Raw genomic sequence first — 21,479 nt, 5'->3', positions numbered from 1 at the left:
CAATGTTTCCTTTTGCAGCGCTTTGGGTACCCCACTGTAGCATCCTTTGTTTCCCTGTCTAGCCTCCTTCCAGTGTGACATGAACTCAGATCCATCCCGGCCTCAGACCTGGTGACTCAGTGTGTCCCTGAGCCTTAATTTTCTAACCGTCTGACCCTGGTCACCCATGAAGTGGTCCAGCAGCTAGACTAGACTGGCATCTGTGTATGGGGGTCCTGACCCAGTAACAGCTGCTACCATGCTTTTGGCCCACCTGGGCACAATTTACCTATCGGACCCTGGAGTAGAAGCAAATCTTAACACCTTCGACTGACGAGAGGTTTTCCAGGGACTGAGAGCCTCTGGCCCCCATATGGTTACCTGACAATATCCGTGGGAGCCGCATACCCTATCAGGGGAATAATTCAGGTTTAGTGTCACACCCATCATTGGATGTTTTTGACCACAAAGGTGGACTCACGAGGTATAGATTTCCAGGGGCTGTGGGCTAAGCCCAAGACTCCTGTGGCCCACTGCCTTTGGGATTTCCAGACAATAATAGGTAGCGTTTGAGTCCTATCTACCACGGTACCCCGGGGGTACCATGAAGATCCCACTGTGACTGGGAGAAATCAAAGTCATTGGACTTCTGTTTCCTTTTATTCATTTTTGATTATGATTGATGGAAATAGATTTTGACTAGAAGTCTTTTCTGAAAGTAAGGCCCTAATGAGTCAAGACACTGAGAGGAGGTTTTGTAGTAAGTTCTCCTGCACATTTTCGACTTTCGGCCCACAGCACTCTCGGATATAGACGACAATCCTAATGTTGGTGGCATTCGGTCAAAGAAGCACAGATCTTATCATAGTGTGGATGTCACTTCAATAACCATCATGGTTCAAATATTTCAGCACTCTGGGCCCCCCCAGAGCTATCCATGGACCTGAACCTCCCCCAGCATAAAATCAGCCCTTTTGGTTTCTATGAGGGATGTTCCATCAAATAGAACGTCAAGGAATACCTGGACCAGGCCCGCACCCTGGTGCAGGGACCCTACCTGAAAACGTATAGTGGCTGTAACTTTTGATCTGTTTGGGCTAGAAACATTGGATCACTGCCCCTCTTTCTAATCGTATCGTAAATTTGGGACAGTAGTAATGTTTGCTTCCTAAGCTCACCATGTGAGGGACAACTGTGTCCATGGGTGTTTGGGACTCATTGGGGACCACTGCGGTGACCAGTGGGTGGTCAGAAGGTCTGGGTGAGCCCAGAAGGGGCAGCGATTCCACCCGTGCTATTGTGTTGGCCGGAAGCAGTTTGACTTTGTGTGACACGTGTGTGTGCGTCGTGTTGGGGTCCGGGAAGACACGGCCAGGTACCGCTTGAAGATCTTGACACCCCTGTGGAGACCTCTCCTGCCAGGTTACACCTGGTTGACTGCACTGCCTTGCTTCAGAGCTGGCCCCTGCCCTGGCTGTCTCATCGGCAGCTTCGGAAGCGGAGTGCGTTGTCATTAAACCATTGGGGACCTTTGGGAGCCGAGTCAGGGAAGTGTTATTTCAAAAAGAGACCAAGCTAAAGTCACTGAAGGGAGAGTATGACGTCAATGAAGGAAGAGAGGGAGCCAATGACGTCACTAAAGGAAGAGAGGGAGCTCATGAAGTCACTGAAGGAAGAGAGGGCGAGAATTACATCACTGAATGAAAAGAGGGAAAGCATAACGTCACTGAAGGAAGAAAGGGAGAATATAAAGTCACTGAAGAAAGAAAGGGAGAGTATGAAGTCACTGAAGAAAGAGCGGGAGAGTATGAAGTCACAGAAGAAAGAGCGGGAGAGTATGATGTTACTGAAAGAGGAGAGGGAGAGTATGAGGTCATTGAAGGAAGAGAGGGAGAGCATGACGTTTGTGAAGGAAGAGAGGAAGAGTATGACGTCACTAAAGAAAGAGACGGAGAGCATGAACTCACTGAAAGAAGGTAATTTTGTCAGTAATGGAAGAGAGACCGCGATGAAGCCACTGAAGGTCGAGGTGAGTATGCAGTCAGGAAGAGAGGGAGAGTAGGAAGTCACTGAACGAAGAGAGCCATCATGTCAATGAAGCAAGAGAGAGGGGGGTGCACTTGCAAAAGGATAGATGGAGACACTGAAGGAAGAAACCAAATGGAATCCTTTTTGTATAAATCAGGGAAAACCACATCAAATGTATTATTGAGGCATCCGAATGGATGGTTCTCATTTGGGTTGCAAAAACAGATAGTGAGACGAAAAAAGTTTCTGTTGCATATTCTCCTCCAATACAAATGCAAATACCAATGTGACATAAAAAGTGATGACGACGTCTATCAACAGTTGTGTATCAACATTAAAATATATACAAAAGATGCCATAAATCATCCTTGGTTCATATGCCCAGATTTACAAAAATGCCTGTGCATGCAACGTGGCATGGTGCGGGTCGACAATAATCAAAGAACCAAAGGAGATGTATGTCGACGTTTCAGGTGCACCCTTCTATGGTGTATATTGGGCAGTCATTCAGTAATTCACACAGCAGATAGCACACAGACAACAGTGTCTTCCAATGTCGGCTGATGGTTGTTCTGGTTTCTGTCTCCCGAAACATGCAGATATTGAGCCAGACAACCTGTCCTGAAGAAACCCTCTTACTTGCAAGGGGTCGAAACGTTGTCATATATCTCCTTTGGTTCTTTGATTAATGTTGACCCGCACCATTCTACGTTGCATGCACAGGCATTTCTTGTCAATCTTGGCATATGAACCAGGGATGATTCATGGCGTCTTTTGTATATATTTTAATGTTTACATAACAGGTGCATTTGTAAAGCGCATGTTCACCCAAGGGTATATTGGCGATGAATTACGTTTATTGTTACCCAACTCAATGGTACTCATTTTATCGACCTCGAGGGGATGAAAGGCTGAGTGGGCCCACACTCGAATGTTTATACACACACTTAGGCACTGCGTCGTCCGCACTTTTTATGTGTCACGCTGTTATTTGCATTCGTATTGGAGAAAAAAACACAACAGCAACAGAAACTTTTCCAGTCTCTGTCTGTTTTTGCAACCCAAACGAGAACCGTCCATTCGGAGGCTTCGTTAATACATTTTATGTGGGTTCCCCTGATTTATGCAAACAGGATTCCCTTTGGTTACAAAGAGCCCCAGGGTGGACTCTGTTTATATAGCGCACCCTGACCCTGGTCCCCGTGGGCATGGGGGTTGTCCTCGTGCCACAGTCCACACACATCGTATCAATGAACGGAGGCGTTTCAGTGAAAGCAGAGAGTAGGTGTTGAGGCGGTGGCTAAGGGAAACGACGTCACTGAAGGAAGAGGGTGTGCTCCAATTGAGGGAAATACGAGGCTATGATCTCACTGACGTGTGATGTCATTCAATGAGGTAGCAGAGACATGTGACACTGAAGACAAGCTGGGATGGTTATGATAGCTTGGAACTAATGGAACGAGGCTGTGGGGTCGCTCCTTTCGGGAGCTGTTAGGTCATAGCGGGTGATGATGCCAGGGATTAAAGAGGCGGAGCTTGTGAGGTGAGTGGGAGGTGGGCTGCCTGTCACTGAGATGGGGGGTTGTGTTATGGGTGACTAGATGAGGGATGTGTTCGAGCAGTGGCAGAGAAGGGGGCATACAAATGTCAATGAACTAAGGGGCAGAGGTGTAAAACCACTCCTTGAAAATGGAACATTGGTGGAGGATTGTTAGGTCACTAACAGCTTGCGGCGTTGTGACATCACTGAGAGGAAAGGGCGTGGCTGTGACGTCAATCAAGGAACGCACCTCATGCTGAGACTCGAACAGTTACGTTCAACGCACTCCAGAAAGCTAAACCACATATCAAATCAAGCAGACTGCAGGCTGTGGGCGGGACATCCCGCAACCCACCCTGGGGTCGGCCCGGTCGCAAGCAGGGTGTGCTCTCTTAGGGTCCTGGACAGACTCAACAACATCCCGGCCGGCTTCCATGGTCTCCCAACCAGACCCCGAGTACAAGATCAAGCAATGCGAAGGTCGGGGAGCCAGGACTCAGATATTATCACTTAAAACACACAGCTTCCAACCCTTAGCCAATACGGCCTGCATCACGTCGCTGAGTTATACAAAGCGCCAAGAAGCCATGTTGTTGAACGCTGCGCTAAATAAATACCTAATAAGATAGCAATAGAAACATGGTGTGTTATAGGAGTTGCTGTTTCCTACTCGGGACTTCTGAATAAAAGCCGCAAATAAAAAATACAACTGTGGCACCTTCAGTCTCATGGAACCTAAAGCCACCAGAGCGCCAGGCGCATTAGAGGACAAAACTGTATGTTGTTTTCTCGCTCTCCAATTTCAAGCCATATGTTATTTTCCTCGAAACACCAATGGTGGAAATCGGGGGTCAGCGCCCACAAGCTTTACGGGGTTCGGCGCGCATCAGAGACCATTACAAGAGAAGCGCCCAGATCGCGCTTAGACGCGCCTCGCAGCGCCAATCAGATGATGGATGAGAAAAGCTGCCGCTTCTGCCGCTGCTGACAGTACACTCAGGGCCTCCGCAGCGACAGGCAGCTGCAGAGCCTCCCGCGGGCAGATGCGGCACACCCACGCGCCGGGGAGGAGAGCTGCCAAGTGCCAGCCGCTGCCGGGGGTGACAGGTGTTTCCGGGGGTGTGCCGCACCTGGCAGGTAGAGCGCCCGGGAGGCTTGGCATCGAGTCCCGCCTACTGCCCCTTGACAGCAGCACACGAGTGAGTGATGCACAAGGGAGACCGCCCTCAGGGGTGAGGCGAATGAGGGCGCAAGCCTGGCAAGATCTCGGAGGTAGTAAATGTTGGGTGTACCCAGCCATCCTCCGTGCCAAGAAACCGTGCCCTTCTCAGTTAATTTAAAGAGTCGAGCTACAAAGTGTCGCTGCTGGAGGAGCAGTGCGGAGGATGTATGACATCATAGCAGGGAGGCTTTATGACTTTACGATACATGCCACTATGACGACACAGGAACCTTATTACAACACAGCGAGTGTTTATGACTCCAGAACACATGGTATATTGACAGCTTGAGAGAGGGCTCCAAAGCTGGAGCTTTATGACGTCAATGCAGGGATGCTTAATCAGAGAGAAGCGTTGTGACATCACAGCAGTGGGCAGCGTGACCTTACTGCATGGGCTATTGAGAGGCGGTGTGACGTCACTGGGCGGACTCACAAGGTGATCTGTGACATCACAGCTGGAGGAATCCATGTCACCAAAAAGGTGGGCAACCGTAGCATCACCACAGCAAGAAGAATCCATGGCACCAGAAAGGCGGGCCTTCGTGACATCATCACAGCAGCACCGGTGACACTGATTAATAGACACGCTGCACTGGTTCTTGCTGCAGAGCGATTGTGGTGTCAAGCTGACGTTCCATCACGTACAGGCCAGCTTAAGGTAATGCCTGAAGAAAATGGGCCTTCACGGCACCAGTACCTGGGCCTCTTGAATACCCTGCTGCAGCTTATGAGCATGACATCACAACGGAGTGCATTGTCCTATTACTTCACGAGTGTGACATCACAAAGAGGTCCACTGTACGATTTCACAAGCGCGTGCTTTCTCAGCTTGCCTCACAAGGCTCTCTATTGTGAATATCACATCATAAGCGCGTGCCATGACATCACAATGGGAGTTCATTGCAAAGCCGGGTATTGTGAATATCCCGATTGACATCACAACAGTAACTTACACAGCAGGTGGCAGTTGCTTGTGAAGTATTCAGACGTCCTCGTGATACAATGTGGCGGCAACCTGGTAAATCCTGCCTTCTGTACACATATATTCACAGGCTGTTGAGTCGGCCTTTTGTTTTGTCCATAACAGGGCGTAGCTTGGTCAGTAAGACTGAAGGGGGGGGGGGGGGGGGGTGTAAGCTTCAGATCTTCCAATCACGCTGCCATATAATGTTAAAATACATTATACCACAAGCAGGGCGCATGAAAGGGTCATAACAGCAATGGAAAAGGGAGCGCAATGCAGATTGGTAGGACTACTAAGAGAAAAAACACAATATTTTGTGAAATAACCATTTTTTTTAGCACTTTCAAAATAGAGAGGATGTGTGAGCATTTTTGTCTGAGTGTATCCACAATTTCCTGGTGAAATCCGGCAGGCATCTCACCATACAAGACTGAAAGCACCTGTACCCAGCTATTTATCAGAAAATACATTTATGGGGGGGGGGGGGGACTCCAAACACCCCCCCCCCCAACCTACACCCCTGGTACATAAACCCCACTGTTAAACTTATCCCCAACTCCTTACGCTCCTACATGAACGAAAAGCATTGTGAGGCCATTTACTGGACGTTTAACGACATCCTGTCACGAGCTCTCAGTCGCATCTCTCTTCAAGCTCCACCTTCACGAGCGGCTGAGGACAGATGTGACCGTGGTATAGCGGCTAGTCGTTAGGTTTAACCTATTTCTAGGCACCCCCTGTTTTGCTAGATGAAGGAAAAGCGGCACATGGAAGTAACGCGATTTACCGAAGACACAAAGTACTGTTAATTGAGATTCTGCTCATGACACACGCCTAGCGACTTAATCACACCATGACAAGAAACAAAGCCCGAAGAGAGCAAAAAACGAAGTAGTATCGGCGAATTTAGACAAATACCCACAGCACTTTGTGCGCACTCATTGGATGAAGGGGTATGTCTCTACACCCATCTCGTGGCCACTGCCCCCTTGGTGGTCCACAGTGCGCAGCCCACAAACAGTCCGCTAACTGCACTAGCGCCTGAATGCGCGTAAATAGCACGCGTGTGCTAAATAAAAGCGTGCAACAAAACAACTGCGCCTACAAATGACTAATGGCTCCTGCCCTATGCACAAGATGGGACAGCCACTCTTCTGGCACCCTGGCACAAGTGTCGTCTTAAAGAATTCAGCGGGCCCTGGGCAAAAAATATTATAGGGGACACTTCTTGGAAGAACTGAATTATATTACACATTTTTTTGCTAATTCAAGTTCCACAATGGCAAACTAAATTGAGTCATATGTTAAAGGCTGAGATGGAGAAATAGACAAAAGTAAAACAGAGAAAAGTTCACTTTTGGAGGGGCCCCTTGGAAGGTCGGGGCCCAAGGCAGTTGCACACTTGCCCATGCCTTAAAACGTCTCTGCCTGGCACAGGGAGTCCGCTAGTTTCAACCCACACACAGTACCTTAACTACTTCTGGATACACCCATGCCCCTTGGAGCTTGGGCTTGCGCCCACTCTGTCACTGCACGTCTTCGATGAGCACCTGTCCTCGGCTGACAGCAGCGTCACTTCCTTCAGACCGCGCTATCTTTGTGAGACAGTGTATGGCACAATGAAACCTGGGCTTTCTCGGGCGGAAGTGTGCATGCGACAGGGCCAGCTTGCTTTTTTAAATGGACTGAGCTCCTTCTGCACAGGGTTGTCAAGGTGTGCGGATCTCCAGCCGGGGAAGCATCCTTCCTAGGCGCTTTCCCCTCATTTCTCACCAGGCAGCACAATAAAAACACTGGCCTGTGTGCCCACGCACTAGCACGGAGCGGCACAGGTTCGTCGTCACTTCACACACTTTCGAAAAGCAGAATGAATGATTGAATGCATCAGATTTCCTCTGTATCACACACTGCAAACTGAATCGCCCTTGGAAACTCCCAATTTTTTAGAAGACAAAAAAGTAAGGCATTTTTCTAAAGAGGAACACAGATTGGGCAAGGGTGTAAACGGAGACTTGAATCAAGCTCTGGTAGCGTCGGATTCTGTGATTTCACCGCTAGACTCTGTCCATTTGTTATTGTTTACATTTCTTGAAAAAGGGTCACAGTTCCCTCGATTAATTAACGGCGGTCCTCCCATGTCATTTTAAACCACGTATGCCAATGAGAGCGCGTGTGCCAAACGATGCTCCTAAAATATTTGACATGAAAGGGCACCCCCACCCCTCCCCCCTTCATACTGTCCACTCGCGGCTGATCTGCTCCAAAGCCCCAGCCCGCCCCCATCCACGCCCCACTCATTGTGCAGAGGTTTACAAGCTGTACTGACAGAGCTGGGATTTTTGTACTGCAAAGTAATTGTTTTGCGAACCACGCCGGTTCCTTTGTTAAAAGCGTGAAGGATCTTCCGACAAGCCTGCGTTTTATCCTATCCCACAACTACTCCTTGTGTGGTTAAGCGTCACTGCAGCCCCCCACCCCCGCCCCCAGCCCCTCTGACTTGAGTTCCATGTAACGCTCTGTCCCTCAGAATCCCGAGCCACTAGATGGAAGTGCATAGCACACACCTAAAGGCCGCGAGCCCGAGGAAGCGTCCCACAGATGCCTTGACCCTACAAGGGAAGGCAGGAGGGGGTGGGGCGGTTCATTTCGCAGGGGTTGTAGCCACAGAGGAGGGCTGCTGCTCGGAGAATCCGACAATAGCCGCACCGAAGAGGAGGAGACACAATGATTCACTATTAGTTATATAGCGCTTTAGCAAAGCGCTTTGGACACACTTAAGGGCACAAATATGACAATATAATCGACAGCGCCCACCATGAAATTATTTAGCAAATCAGACATCCATCGATAGGTTCTTAATGCGCATGGACGCCTGCCAAGCAAGGCGCACCAATCCCGACCGCGGACATATGAATGCCATTGAATAAACCCTGCTCTCGCCCCCCCCCCCCCCCCCCAGAAGCAGTTACAACTTTCTATAACTAGCAAACCCACCCCGATAACCGCCCACATTACTAAACTGAATCAGACACTTGTCTGCCATGAAAACACATCCATGCACTATCGAAAGGCGCTGCGATACCATACCCATGGCAGATTCGGCGCTATACAACTGCTAATTCAAAATATAACTTAAAAAAAAAATGGAACTATTATTAAGCAGTTGAACTCAATTTGTCGTCATTATGAGGATAAAAGTGCGAGTTGACCTCGCTGAAACTCGAGTGCCCAAAGCAAATCTGACACACACACTCGCCTGGCAGCAAGCGCACCTGGCGCTGAGGTACCTTTGAGACATAGCACCTCGATAACCCCCAGCTTTAGCGCTATATAAACAGTATAGTATACCAGTGCCTCGCGAAAGCACTTCCAGACAATCCTGTAAACAACTGGAAGTGGGTGTGATGCAGACAGTGACAGAATTCATTAACCTAGAAGGTATAGTGAAAGAGTGACTTACTGTCCTGAGGTCGAGATGGGCTGTGAGGTAATTTCACAATCAGGAGAAAAAAAGACAGGAAATCCAGGAATTCTTTTATAGGAAGATAATGGTGAATCCACCAGCAGCGGCGATGCGGGGGCTCAGGGTTCCGGTGTCAGGTGAGGGGAACGGAGGATTAAAGCTCAGGGAATCACTCCGGCTGCGGGGGCATCTGTCCTCCGGCCATGTTCCCGGTCAGTGGATCCGAACTTGACAGCTGTGAATCCGGCAGCGGATCCCGGCCGATCCCAGCGCCTCCTGCCGCCCCGGCAGACTTCCGGCGCTGCTCGCCCCTCTCTCGGGCTCGGCGCCCAGCTGCCCCTCCAGGAAGGAACGCTCGGGTGTGCGTGGTTTTGTAAATCCAGGTTCCTGGGACGCGCAGGTCTTTGGTTAGAAGAGTGTGAACCCCCGGGGTCCTGCTTCACCTCCTCTCCCGCGGACAGCCTCCAGCCCCCTCCTCCTTACGCATCATCCTTCAGACCCCTACCTGCGCAGACATCCAGCCCCGGGGGTCTGCGATCACAGCAGCAGGGCGAGAGCTGCCGAGAAATTGTGACGCCAAAAGTTCAAATCACACAAATTGACCAACAACTTCACCGGAATTCGAGCTTTCTGCCTCTCCAGGCTCTGATGCTTATGAGCTCTGTCTTTCTGCCTCTCTGGGCTCTGACGTTTGGAGCGCAGTATTTCTGCCTCTCCAGGCTCTGACGCTTAGGCGCTATGTCCTTCTGTCTCTCCAGGCTCTGACGCTTAGTATCTCTCTTGCTGCCGCGCAAAACTCCAGTGCTGACGAGCTCAGAGTTTCTGCCCCAGGCTCTGGCGCTGTGGACCGCTGTACTTCTGTCCCACCAGCGTCTGAGGCTTTAGCGCGGTGGTTTCTGCACCGTGCTCGGATGCTGTGACGCTCTGCCTTGCAGTCCTTCAGAGATCTGATGCCGCGGAGCTTTATCTGCGCGCCCCTCCAGGCGCTGAAGCTGTGGGACCCCGGCTTCCTGTCCCAGGCGCTAGCGCTGCGGAACTCGCGCTCCGTTCCCTTCCAGGCTCCGATGCCTCGAAGCCCCGTGCCCTATCCCTCTGAGCTCCGCTGTCTGGGACCTGTGCCTTCCTCCCCTAGCCTCGGATGCCAGGGCGCCCCGCCGTCCTGTCCCTCGGTTCCTCCTGCCGAGATGCTCCCGGTCTCCGCTGCTGTGGGGCGCTCTGGTCCTGCCTTTCCGAGCGGTGATGCTGTGGGGTCCTGTCGCGCTGTCTCTCCTCACTCCACGGAGCTGTGCCTCTCGCAGTGCCGTCAGGGACAGTCCGCTCCCCCGACCTCCCGCAGCTCGGTTGTTGCAGGACCCCAGCCCCTGCTGCGGTCACTGGAGGCCAGAAGAGCCTGGGGGGTCGTGCGCATCCTTCGGAGCTGCGAGGCTGCTTCCTCGGCCAGTGTGACGCTTTTTTTTTTGGTTCTTCGGCTCCCCTCCCCTCCGTTGTTTCTGCCTCCTCCCTCCCTCCGTCTCCTCTCGTCTGCGCCTCTCCCCTGCTTCCCCTCTGCCCCCAGTCAGATGCTGACAGTCTCCTGCTCGCTCCCCCTCCCCCTCCCCGTCTCTTTAAAGCGCCATCTGCTCTGAGAATCCACACTGTGTTCTAATCTGCCTGACAAGTTAGCAGGGGCCCCCTCCCTCGGTGCCACCCCCACCCCACCTCCCACAAGACAACTCGCTCTCTTCTCTTTACGGTTTTTTTTAGTGGGGGGGGGGGGGGGTTCTTAAAAAATATTAATAATAAGTATCACTCGCGCTTTCCCAGTCTCCTTGTCAGAGCCCTCTGGTTGCCGGTACCAAGGCTCTGTGCCTTCGACCTGGGAGAGGGAGACCTCCTCGGATCTGTGTGGGGGGGGGGGGGGGAGCTTCCTTTGCGTGTCCCAGATTCCTCCGCGAGATCCTTATTGTTGAAGACGAGCACACCCACGTGCACACTAATGTATACACATATAAAATATATGACAGATTTCATTTACCCTCCCCCACCTTAGGGTGGCGCTTCTCTTAGGGGAATCCCTCTCTGTCAACCCCTAAAGCACGTCACCCCGGGCTGCTGTGCCCTGCTTATTTTTGACATTCGTTACTCTTCCAGCCCTGCAGAGGGGTAAGGTGGGTCACACCCCGGAAGAAGACCCCATCCGCCAAACTCTGAATGTATTTTCTCCAGATTTTGCACTGCAGGGTGTGTGGGTGGGCGCGGGCGTGCTCCTGCTCGCAGTCAGGGTTTTTTTGTGAGTGTCCACGCCCTCCTCTGCCTGTATCTTCCTCCCAATGTGTGCCAGAGTTGCAGTGCACCCACACAGGCGCACGCAGGCGAGCCTATGGTGAGTCTGATGAGGAATTAAACAGTGCTCACCCTGGGCGCCCATTAACCCGTGTCTGCCTGCAGGGGGCGCTGTCTCACTGCAGGAAGCATATCGCGCAGTTCATCCCGCGCGCGCTGCCTGCTTCCCAAACACCCCGGGCTTGGCTCCGGACCAGGGCTGATGGAGCCATGCAGGAATGCGCTGTGAAATCCAGGGATCCCTGGAAGAGAAAACAGAGCGGGAGGGAGTGGCCACCCGACCCCCCACAACCAGCGCTGTCCAATAACAGGCGGTCTCCGGGTCTGCTAAATATTTAAGAGACATGCTGTTAACTTCGGCGCACGCTGTCCACCTTCTGCCTGCAGCCGGCCTGGAGTCTGTCTGCCGCTGGAGCCGAGATTTCTTCCACGTTATTATTTAACTTTTCAAACCTTATACACATACAGACTTTATTTTAGGTTTCAGTTTTTGTAAAAATTGAATTTGCTTGTCTTCAGAAACACATTCTCGTCGATTAAATGGAGCGCAGGTGCTGAATCGTATATAAGGAAACAGCACGCAATAAAACCTGCCCGCAGCCCCGGACTAAATGTAGAAGTAAAAACCCTCTTCCATAGTTGGTTATTAATTGAAGAAGGAAAACACAAGGAAGTGTTGATTGTGTTCAAAAATCGTGATTTTAAACTGAGGCACATGGACAGTGCGACTATGTTCTGCAATTTGCAGGGAGGTCACAGCCGGGTGCGGGGTAATTATTAGCGAATACATGCTCTGTCAGCGAGATTTATTTACCAGGCATCGGCCTGGGTGGCCCCAACAGTGACTGCCCCCCTCAACTGGCTTATTATTCCACCCCCCCCCCCCCCCACGCCCTTACTCCCCTCTTTCCAAACTGTGGTCCACTTAAGCCCCGACCCACGTCTGCCCCGTCTAACGGCTTCAAGGCACCGAACATTCATGAGTGTGTGGGTGAAAGGGCGCGGGCAGTAGTGGCGTAACGAAACTCGAGCCCCCCCTCCGCCTTCCCCGCAAAGTACACGGAGGGGGCCCCCACGCTCTTGACGGTCAAGAGCTCTCAGGCAAGTGGCCTGCTGCCCATGCATACTGCCTGAGGCCCCCCCGGAGCTCGACCTCCCCGCCCAAGGGGGCTGCGGGGGGCTTTTGTTACGTCACTGTGTCACGTACACACAGAGCAGAGAAGCCACCTCTAGACGCTATCACAGAATGACTGCTGTCCCTCCGGAGGTTTCCGCAGGGGAGTAAAATGGCTAATATAGTGGGGGCCACTTCACCCCAAGCAGGTCCTGGGTCAGGGGTTTGGCGAGACTGCCCCTGATGTGATTGTGGGGCTCAAAAAGAGCAATGTGGAGATAACATTTTAGTAGGATTGTTGCTGATATTACACAGTACATAAACATGTATAACAAAGTGTACTGATTGCAGCATCATGCTTCTGGGGGGCGGAGTGGTACCAAAATGTCGTTGCCATTGGTGACCTAAATATTGTGTCTCCAGTGGCTCTACAGTATATCACCCCACTGGATGTGACAAAAGAAAATCTACACCCAATGGGACAATATTTTGTAGTTCGATTTAAGATACAATATTTATGTCAGGCAGTATTTCAGTATAACATTGTCTGATATGCAATCCATAGAAGCATGGCACCGCCTTCTAAAACGCAAGTCTCCCATTTAATAACAAAAATAACATGGCATGTCTGTAACATCCAAAATAAAGCAACAGGTCCAAGCATCCTGGGTCTAGATATGAATTCCTAAAATATCGAAGGAACTTAACTCGAAGCTCTGGACCATTCCAGCTTCACAATAACAAGTGAGGTGGAGTGGTGTGGCTGTGGAGTGGTGTGGCTCACTGGTTAGAGGCGGCAGACCCGGAAGCAGAAGTTCCGACGCGGCAGGGTCTTGGACCAAGGTCAGCGGACACGATAATTCTCGCCTCGGTGCCCACTCTAACCATGGATCCCACTCAGCAACTCTGGGCAACAGCTTGCTTAATCTCCATTTACGGCCCCATCAGCGCCGGGGATGCTTGTCTTCACCTTGGAGATGCCCAGTAGGGACCATCTCACAGGGAAAGCCAGGATGGGTTCCCCAGCAGCACTCAGTGCCGGGACACTCTTGGGAGTAGCCGTGCGCTCAACAAATACCCAGTAACATAACATAACATATATGTGAGTCCTGTGTTCCTTCCTTGCAGACAAATAGTTGATAAAACAAGGATAAATCCTTATTATGACATAAAATGGTAATCCAGATATATTTATGTCAAGAAGATGGATGTTTTCATTTTTGTTCAATCACCGCTCAATTAGTCCATTCCACTCTTAGTTTGATTATAAATATTTATTGAGAAGAGAAGGGACAGCCGACACGTGTTTCGCCCTTTTTTGGCAGGTGAAGCCAGGGCTTTCTCAAGGCTAAACAGGTTCAATAGGCTTGCACTCAAGTGATGATGATATGCAATTCAGTACATTTCAATATAAACATCCAAATTATTCAGAATATCGAAAGAAGTCCTCGGATAAGTCCGTGTTGAAAAGGGGTCCCGCGGTGACAGCACTGTACTCACGCCAGAGAGCTCCGGATTAAATCCGGAGCGGGGGCCTCTCTGTGTACCTTGCAGGGGGGACCCTTCAACTTTCGTTTCGCCACTGAGCGCCGTAGAGTAAATATGGCGCATCCATGGTGTCGCAAGGAGGGCGCAGTGAAAAGTGTTGCATTGCTGTTTTATCGCAGCGATGCAGCACTTTCCATAAATGAGGCCCTCTGAGTTTATATTTGGACGATGTAGCTACATAGCCACGGCAATGATGTGCCCTACGCTGCATCAAACGCTTGCTCTCGCATCAGGACCTTTAGACTTTAGTAAAGTGCTGATCGCATCCCTGCCTCGAGGACGCTACTGCTTTGCTCTTAGAAGGGACACGGGGGGACCCTACCCTCAGTGGGCCCAAATCTTTCAGGGGGCCCTGTCGTGTAGTTTCTATTAACCTATATAGGACCTGCATGTTTAGACAACGTACACTGTAGGATTGGTGCCCAGACTGATTCTAGACACCCTCACCGGGTATGTTCGCCTGTATGCCAGCTGGCTCACAGTGCCACTAGAAACCCCTCTTACCAAGGAGAGAATAGTTCCTGGCAACTATCGAACATGACAACCCTGTCCCATCAGGGATCGTGGAAACAGTGTTCTACTTTTCGCTCAGTCACTCGTGCTCACTTTGTCTCAGAGAGTTACACAGAATAAACAGTGGGGACGTTTCTCAATAAACATTTATTGAAACCGCGTCCTTCTAGTGGAAAATAGGTGTGCTGTAACAACCATAAGACAGTAAGAGATATAAATGATTATATGCACCAGCAGAGTAAAGGATGGTAGATTTCTACCGTAGTGCTAAAACAATGAATACAGGCAGGTATTAAAATACATGACAGTAAAAATGCGCACTCCTACGATGCGATCCTTACTAGATGTGCCTATGTGTACATAGCATGTATGTAGGTGTAGAGCCAAGAATCCCTATAGGATAAAGTCAACTCCATTACCTGAAATGAGAGACTGTGGGACCCCGTCTTGGTCTCAAGATGGACACCCCACGAGGGATGTCAGACCACTGCGAGCTGGAGTCTCTGCGCACAGGAACCTCAGCGTCTCTCGTCAGTGTGTCAACATGAAAGTCCTTTTCTCTTCTGACTACCTCAGCAAGATATGGTGTCTATATACCCAAAGTGGTACCTTCGGGGGCTTTACATTGCTGTGTCCTGTCGGACTTAGGATGACGGAAGGAATGACCCATACACATAGTTATCATGCAGGAGATGCTATTCCTGCTGAGGTTGCAAGAATCCTCATGCATAATGGAGGAGGCTAGTTTTCAGGGAAAACCCCTACATCCTGCAAGCAGTACCCTAACTAGGTAAAAGGTCAGTCCCGGGAACCATTATGTAGTGTAATGGTAGGGGAGAATATAGGTGAACGGTTGAGTTGCTACTTGAGCCTATATTAAACATAACAGCCTCTATATAGCCCAAGGCAAATGGATATCTGTGATATATGGGAGACTCAGGGGCCCCTCGTCAAATCCTGCAGCAGGGCCACACCATTTTGCGTTACACCACTGACTCACAGGCATCTCCAAATTAAGTGTTAAGCGTGATTGATCACATCGCTCCAATTCTCAAGTTTCTAAATTAGATTCCATAATCAAAAATGTGTTCTTAGGACTGCATATACCACACACGCAAATCTTCTCCATAAATCACCATCATACCTACCATGGAAACCAAACTTCCTCGGTGAAAACTGTAACTCAATTAACAAAGACGTGCTCACTGTAGAAATCCCAAAATATACGAACCAAAAGAATCTCAACCAATCCTTCTCAGGGGCTGCACCAAGAATCTGGAACAGCATCCCAACCAACAACCTCTTACACCCTTCAAACAGTCATTGGCAAATGTTTGAGAATAGTTTTTGTAAAACTATACAAAGAGGCTACTTTTGTGCCCAAGAGCACATTGTGCAAGAGTGGAATATGTCACTCACACTGAGGTAAGCCAAGGCTAAAATGGGCTGTCCCTGTGCCCCATGGAGTGTGTGAGATGGGTGTGTGTAACAACACTTTGCAGACAATAAAGCCCAACAACAAATGTTCGTCTAGACAATGGAAAATATCCAGCAAAGCTACAACATCCCTGGAAGAACCTCAATAAACATGCGACCAAAAGACATTCACACCTTCTTTAACTGGATCTCTACTGCACTGGACAAACAGGTAACAACAAATAACACATCCAGAGTTGACCACAAAAAGACCACGACATGTCATAACGAACAACATTAAAACAATGAAAACACAGCTCAACTTACTGAAATGCAAATGGAGAAAATCAGGCGATGAAACAGACAAAAGCATGCTACGGCACTGTAACAGAGCCTACAAAAGGGCTATCAGGCCACAAAAATACATCACTCCTCCAGGTGCATAACTGAAGCAGTCGCCCTTCCAAAGAACTTCATAACATTTTAATAGAATTCCACAATTCGGAGTCCCTAAACGCCAAAGCAACACAATCACAAGCCTTCTGTAACAAATTCTCCAATGATTTGATCGAAAAAAATTACAACGATTGAAGATTTCCTGAAGGAGACTGCAGACAACACCACAACAATGCACCTTACTAACACAGAAAGAGAAACCAATAACTATCCATGAATGCATACCTTCAATACCTTGTTTCAAAACAATTTCCTCAATATTGTCATTCAGTCAGACCATCAAGATCACGATCAGACACAGCGCCACCAAGAATCATTAAAGATATCCTTCGCTCAACCTGTGCAGGGGAGGTAGCCAGATGTCTACTCAACAAGTCCCTGAAACTAGGTTCATTACCACCTGAGCTCACAAACAACCAGCAAGCAAAGCTCAACCCATCTGATCCAGCAAACTACAAGCCGATATCAATAGACCATCCTTAAGAACATTTTTGAAAAAGCAGTATTTGCTCAACTCTGTAACTTTACAGAACATTATGGCTTACTGTCAGACCAACAGCCGGCTTCAGACCAGGCAGAGGCACCGAGTCAGCCGTCATACCTAGCTCGGATTATCTAAAACTCACAGTGGACAAAAACAGAGTGGCTGCCTTATTACTTCTGGATTTACCAGCTGCATTTGACACTGTCCACCACCACACACTACTGCAAAGGCTTTGCAATATTGGAATCCGTGGAAATGCTTTAAAATTGATTGCTTTTTATCTCACAGACAAAGTGTAGTCTACCTTCCCCCTTTCGCATCACCTCCTCCCACACAACACTGTGCCGATCCCCAAGGGTCCATCATATCCCCCTTATTATTCAACATCCTCCTAAACCCCCTTACCAAATATCATTGAATCATACAACCTGAGCTGTTATCACTATGCAGATGACACCCAAATCATTTAAAAAATGGATAGCCCCAAAGACTTCCACAATTCAAACCTTGCTTGTCACAATGCCCAAGTTTCCGAAGGAGCGTCAGGTCGAGATAATAGGTCCAGACCTCCCGAAACCACTGGATTGCCCAACAACGTCAAAGCAACGCAGTGAAATTTGGGGAAGAAAGGGAATAGGGAAGAGACACAAATAACCGTCCCTTGTTGTAGTAACCTCTTCAAGGGTAGGACCACTTAATCAGGAGAGCTCTAAACAAAACAAGAAAGAACAATGTAAATATGATAATACTCAAATTCTATGTGTTGTTACAATTTCTTGTTATAAGTGGGTTGTAAGTACCTGTATAGTCCCTTTTTCCCTTAAATGAAATTACTTGCGTAAATGAAGCTCCAACATAAACCTAGAATAACAATAGGGAAGTTGATAAGTGTATAGCCTTCTCTATAGCTTAGTATCAAGCCTAAATAGATTTCCTATACCCACCTAAGTCTAATAGTCTGCAGTATTAATAAATGAAGACCAAGTACCCCTAACTAAAGTACTGACGACCCAGACTCTTCAAATTAAAAGGGGTGTTTCTTAACCTCAGGAACACCATGGGGCAAGCTTAAAGGAAAGACGACTCTCCACAGACGCAGCGTCACACCAATTGGCTTATGTAGATAAGAGGAAAAATGGCACAGAGGGAAAATGCCACAGAAGAAAAAGAAAAAATGCCCAAAGAATTGTCTCTGTGCATGCACCAAGAATGGAGACAAAAAATAAACTAATCACACCCACCGCGATCTCACACGTTCTCCTGCACACCAAAGTGCCGAATCAACACCCGACCAAACTTCGGTAAATGCGTCAGGAGAGGAGGACGCCAACCACCGGCGAGGCTTTGGCAAGGAGCGAGACCCAGGGGAAGGCGGAGGAAGAAGTCGAGAACTCTCCGAGCAGCGACCGAGACAGGAAAATCAGAACGCCGGCTGGAACACGAACCGAGGAGCCACAGGAACAGGAAGTCCGACGATAACGCAGGCGCACCACGGGATGACCGGAAGTGAGGGTAGACCTAACAACTAGAACGCGAAGCGGTCTAGTGTGTTGCCTGATGAACTTTATAAGCTTCTGTGACGGAGTACGCTCGCGCATTCCGACAGACCTGACATTGATGATTGCATCCATGCCATAAACACATGAATGATGAATGACCATCTAAACTAAAGCTCAATACCGCAAAGACAGAAATTATGACGCATGGACAATGACACAACTACAATCCTGCCACCATATGACCTAAGGAACTTGAAGCCTCTCTGACAACATCAAGAGAAGTTAGAAACCTCGGAGTAACCATGGATTCAGACCGATCCTTGATACATCATGCTAACAATGCCACAAAACTGCCATCTACACAATGAAAACACTATGTTGCAATCTCCCATACCTTGCATATCATCACAAACTGAAAGCTGTCCCCATGCTCTAAATCTCCAAGCTTGACGATGCCAACAGCCTATACTTTGGTGCACCAGCATTGATTATACGCAAAGTACAACTCATCCAAAATGCTGCTTCAAGCCTTCTTCACCGCCTTCACCCAAGAGAACCCATTCCCAGTTTTGCAACCTCTCCACTGGTGACCTACAGCTAAAAGGGCAATGTTCAAGGCACACTGCGTTGTCCACAGAGCCTCCCAAGGAAAAGGACCTCCAAAATACACGTTAAATTCAAGCAATACAAACCAAACAGAACACTGCGCTCCAAGCTTGCACCACTTATCATCATACCACCTTACCATAAGAAATCCGTAGGAGGCACTGCTGTCTCAAATAAGCCACCAAGCTCTGGAACTCACTGCCAGCCAGCATTAGAAGCACCCCCAAGCACATACACTTCAGAACACAGTTGAAAACTTGGCTATTCCCAAGATAAATGCACCACCCGCATCCTGTGAGCAGAGCCCAGAAAACAGTTGCACCCTCAAGTGCGATCCTCTGTTTAAAACCCACGAATTGCAAACTCAACCAGCAAACTGCTTTCATTATGCAGGTAAGCAAAAAAGGGCTGACCCACGATTTGCCGTAGCATTATATAGTTCTGTACTTCCATATATGACAGTTATGGCCCACAATAATACTAAAACCATAATACGCAGCAGTCAGCAACAATTAGCAACTTATAACTATTAAATTCACGTAATGCACATCTGTTATGAGGGTTATCCATCATCAGCACTGTACAGCGAGAAACCAAACATCACCAAATGAACAGGCATGGAAAACTGAAGAGACCTGTCGAACATTAGTGGACAATTTTGGAGGAATTTAATATAGTCTATTAACAGCAGGTCCCAAATATCTATAGAATATGACCGCTTCTTTACATCGTAAATAGACGCTCAGATTTGGGACGATAAAATAAATGTCCATCCCAACAGATCTCTCTTCTTCTATCGCCCTCCAACCGTGGCAGCTCGAGACCACAACTATACACAAAATCTCAGACTGGACAACCCAGTGCAGTAACCAGCTAAGCAGGCTACTTCAGATGATTGCCATGGAGGGCCGGCGGAGCTGTTCAAAGCTACCAGCACACTGAAAACCATAAACCTGTGCGTGGGTTCCACTTCATCATCGAACACACTGCTAAGTGCTGTGTCCCATAACATGATAACCACACCTTGGTAGTCATCACCCACAACATGGAAACACTTCCCACACAGGATCAAAACAAAAACAACATTCTTCCAACCACACACCCTACATGGTGTAGCATGCTACTCATGTAGGCATGCACGTCAGTGCCCAAAATAGGAGTTGTAAGAGCTATATAAATGCTGCAATCCAATGCAGTTCAGTACAGTACTGTACAGTACAATACAACACAGGGCTAGTAACACTTCAAGAAGGGAGCCCCTGAAAGCTGTTGCATCACTGGCTTGCATGGATTCTGCCTGTGTCTTCAGTAAGAGCTTGCTGCTAGGAAATCACCACCTTAGGTCAGGCTGCCAGGGGCAGGGCTGTCAGTCACATGTACGGTTTATGCTTGACATGGGAGGGCTGTCAGTCACATGTACGGTTTATGCCTGACATGGCTGCTAATAGTTCACCACCTCAGGTCAGGCTGCCAGGGGCAGGGCTGTCAGTCACATGTACGGTTTGTTCCTGACATGGCTGCTAGGAACTCAGCACTGCAGGTCACGCTGCCAGGGACATGGCTGTCAGGCACATGTACCATTTGTGCCTGACATGGCTGCTAGGAACTCAGCACCTCAGGCCACGCTGCCAGGGGCAGGGCTATCAGACACATGTACAGTTTATGCCTGACATGGCTGCTTAGAGTTCACCACCTCAGGTCACGCTGCCAGGGACAGAGCAGTGCCGTCTTAATGCATGGGCATGTTGGACAGTTGCCCGGGGCCCCACAAGCATAGGGGCCCCACGCAGACCAGAATGTAATACTCATTTTTAATTAAACATTATTATTCCTGTGAGTGGTTGTGTAGGCAGGGCCCAGTGCACTGCTTTGCCGGGTGGGGGGGGGGGGGCAGTAGGGGGCTGTGTCTGACAGCTCTGTCCCTGGGCCGTTTAAAAGCATTATAGCCCCGGTCATGCTGCAAGTGCCAGGGCTGTCAGTCACATGTGTAAGAGTTCACCACCTCAGGCCATGCTGACAGGGGCAGGGCTGCCAGACACATGTACGGTTTGTGCCTAGAAAAGGTTGGTAGTTCTGGGCAGAGTCCTTAATCCGGGCTCGTGCCTATCATACTGTCCATAGCGCTGGAACACATTGAGTCATATGCAGGGCACAAGTCCTAAAAAAAGAAGTAGGGGGACGCTGGCGTCACGACAGGAATTGATGTCACGAGAGGTGGCTTGCACCATCAGACTCATGGCCTCCCCTCGCTCACCCCTTAGATGCGATTGCATCAGAGAAGGCAGCGCACGAACAGCGTTCTGAATGAGCTCCGATCTCGACCCA

The 21,479-nt window shown here is 49.2% G+C and overlaps 1 protein-coding gene across 3 annotated transcripts in view; it reads right to left on the bottom strand.

Moving 5' to 3' along the window:
* Nucleotides 1–21,479, bottom strand: part of CBFA2T3 (CBFA2/RUNX1 partner transcriptional co-repressor 3) — a 352,675-nt gene that overhangs the window by 128,740 nt on the left and 202,456 nt on the right. The window contains exon 1 of one of the 3 annotated variants that reach the window (XM_085639120.1): nucleotides 9,194–10,771. The exons of 1 other annotated variant lie outside the window; for it this stretch is intronic. The gene's annotated coding sequence lies outside the window, so the exon portion shown is untranslated. Of the gene's footprint in view, nucleotides 1–9,193; nucleotides 10,772–21,479 lie in introns of those variants that run through there. One more of the 3 variants, XM_085639118.1, reaches the window with a different exon arrangement.

The sequence above is a fragment of the Triturus cristatus genome, chromosome 12, assembly GCF_964204655.1.
Source record: "Triturus cristatus chromosome 12, aTriCri1.1, whole genome shotgun sequence".
NCBI lineage: Eukaryota > Metazoa > Chordata > Amphibia > Caudata > Salamandridae > Triturus > Triturus cristatus.
This window is presented reverse-complemented; position numbering and strand designations above follow the sequence as displayed.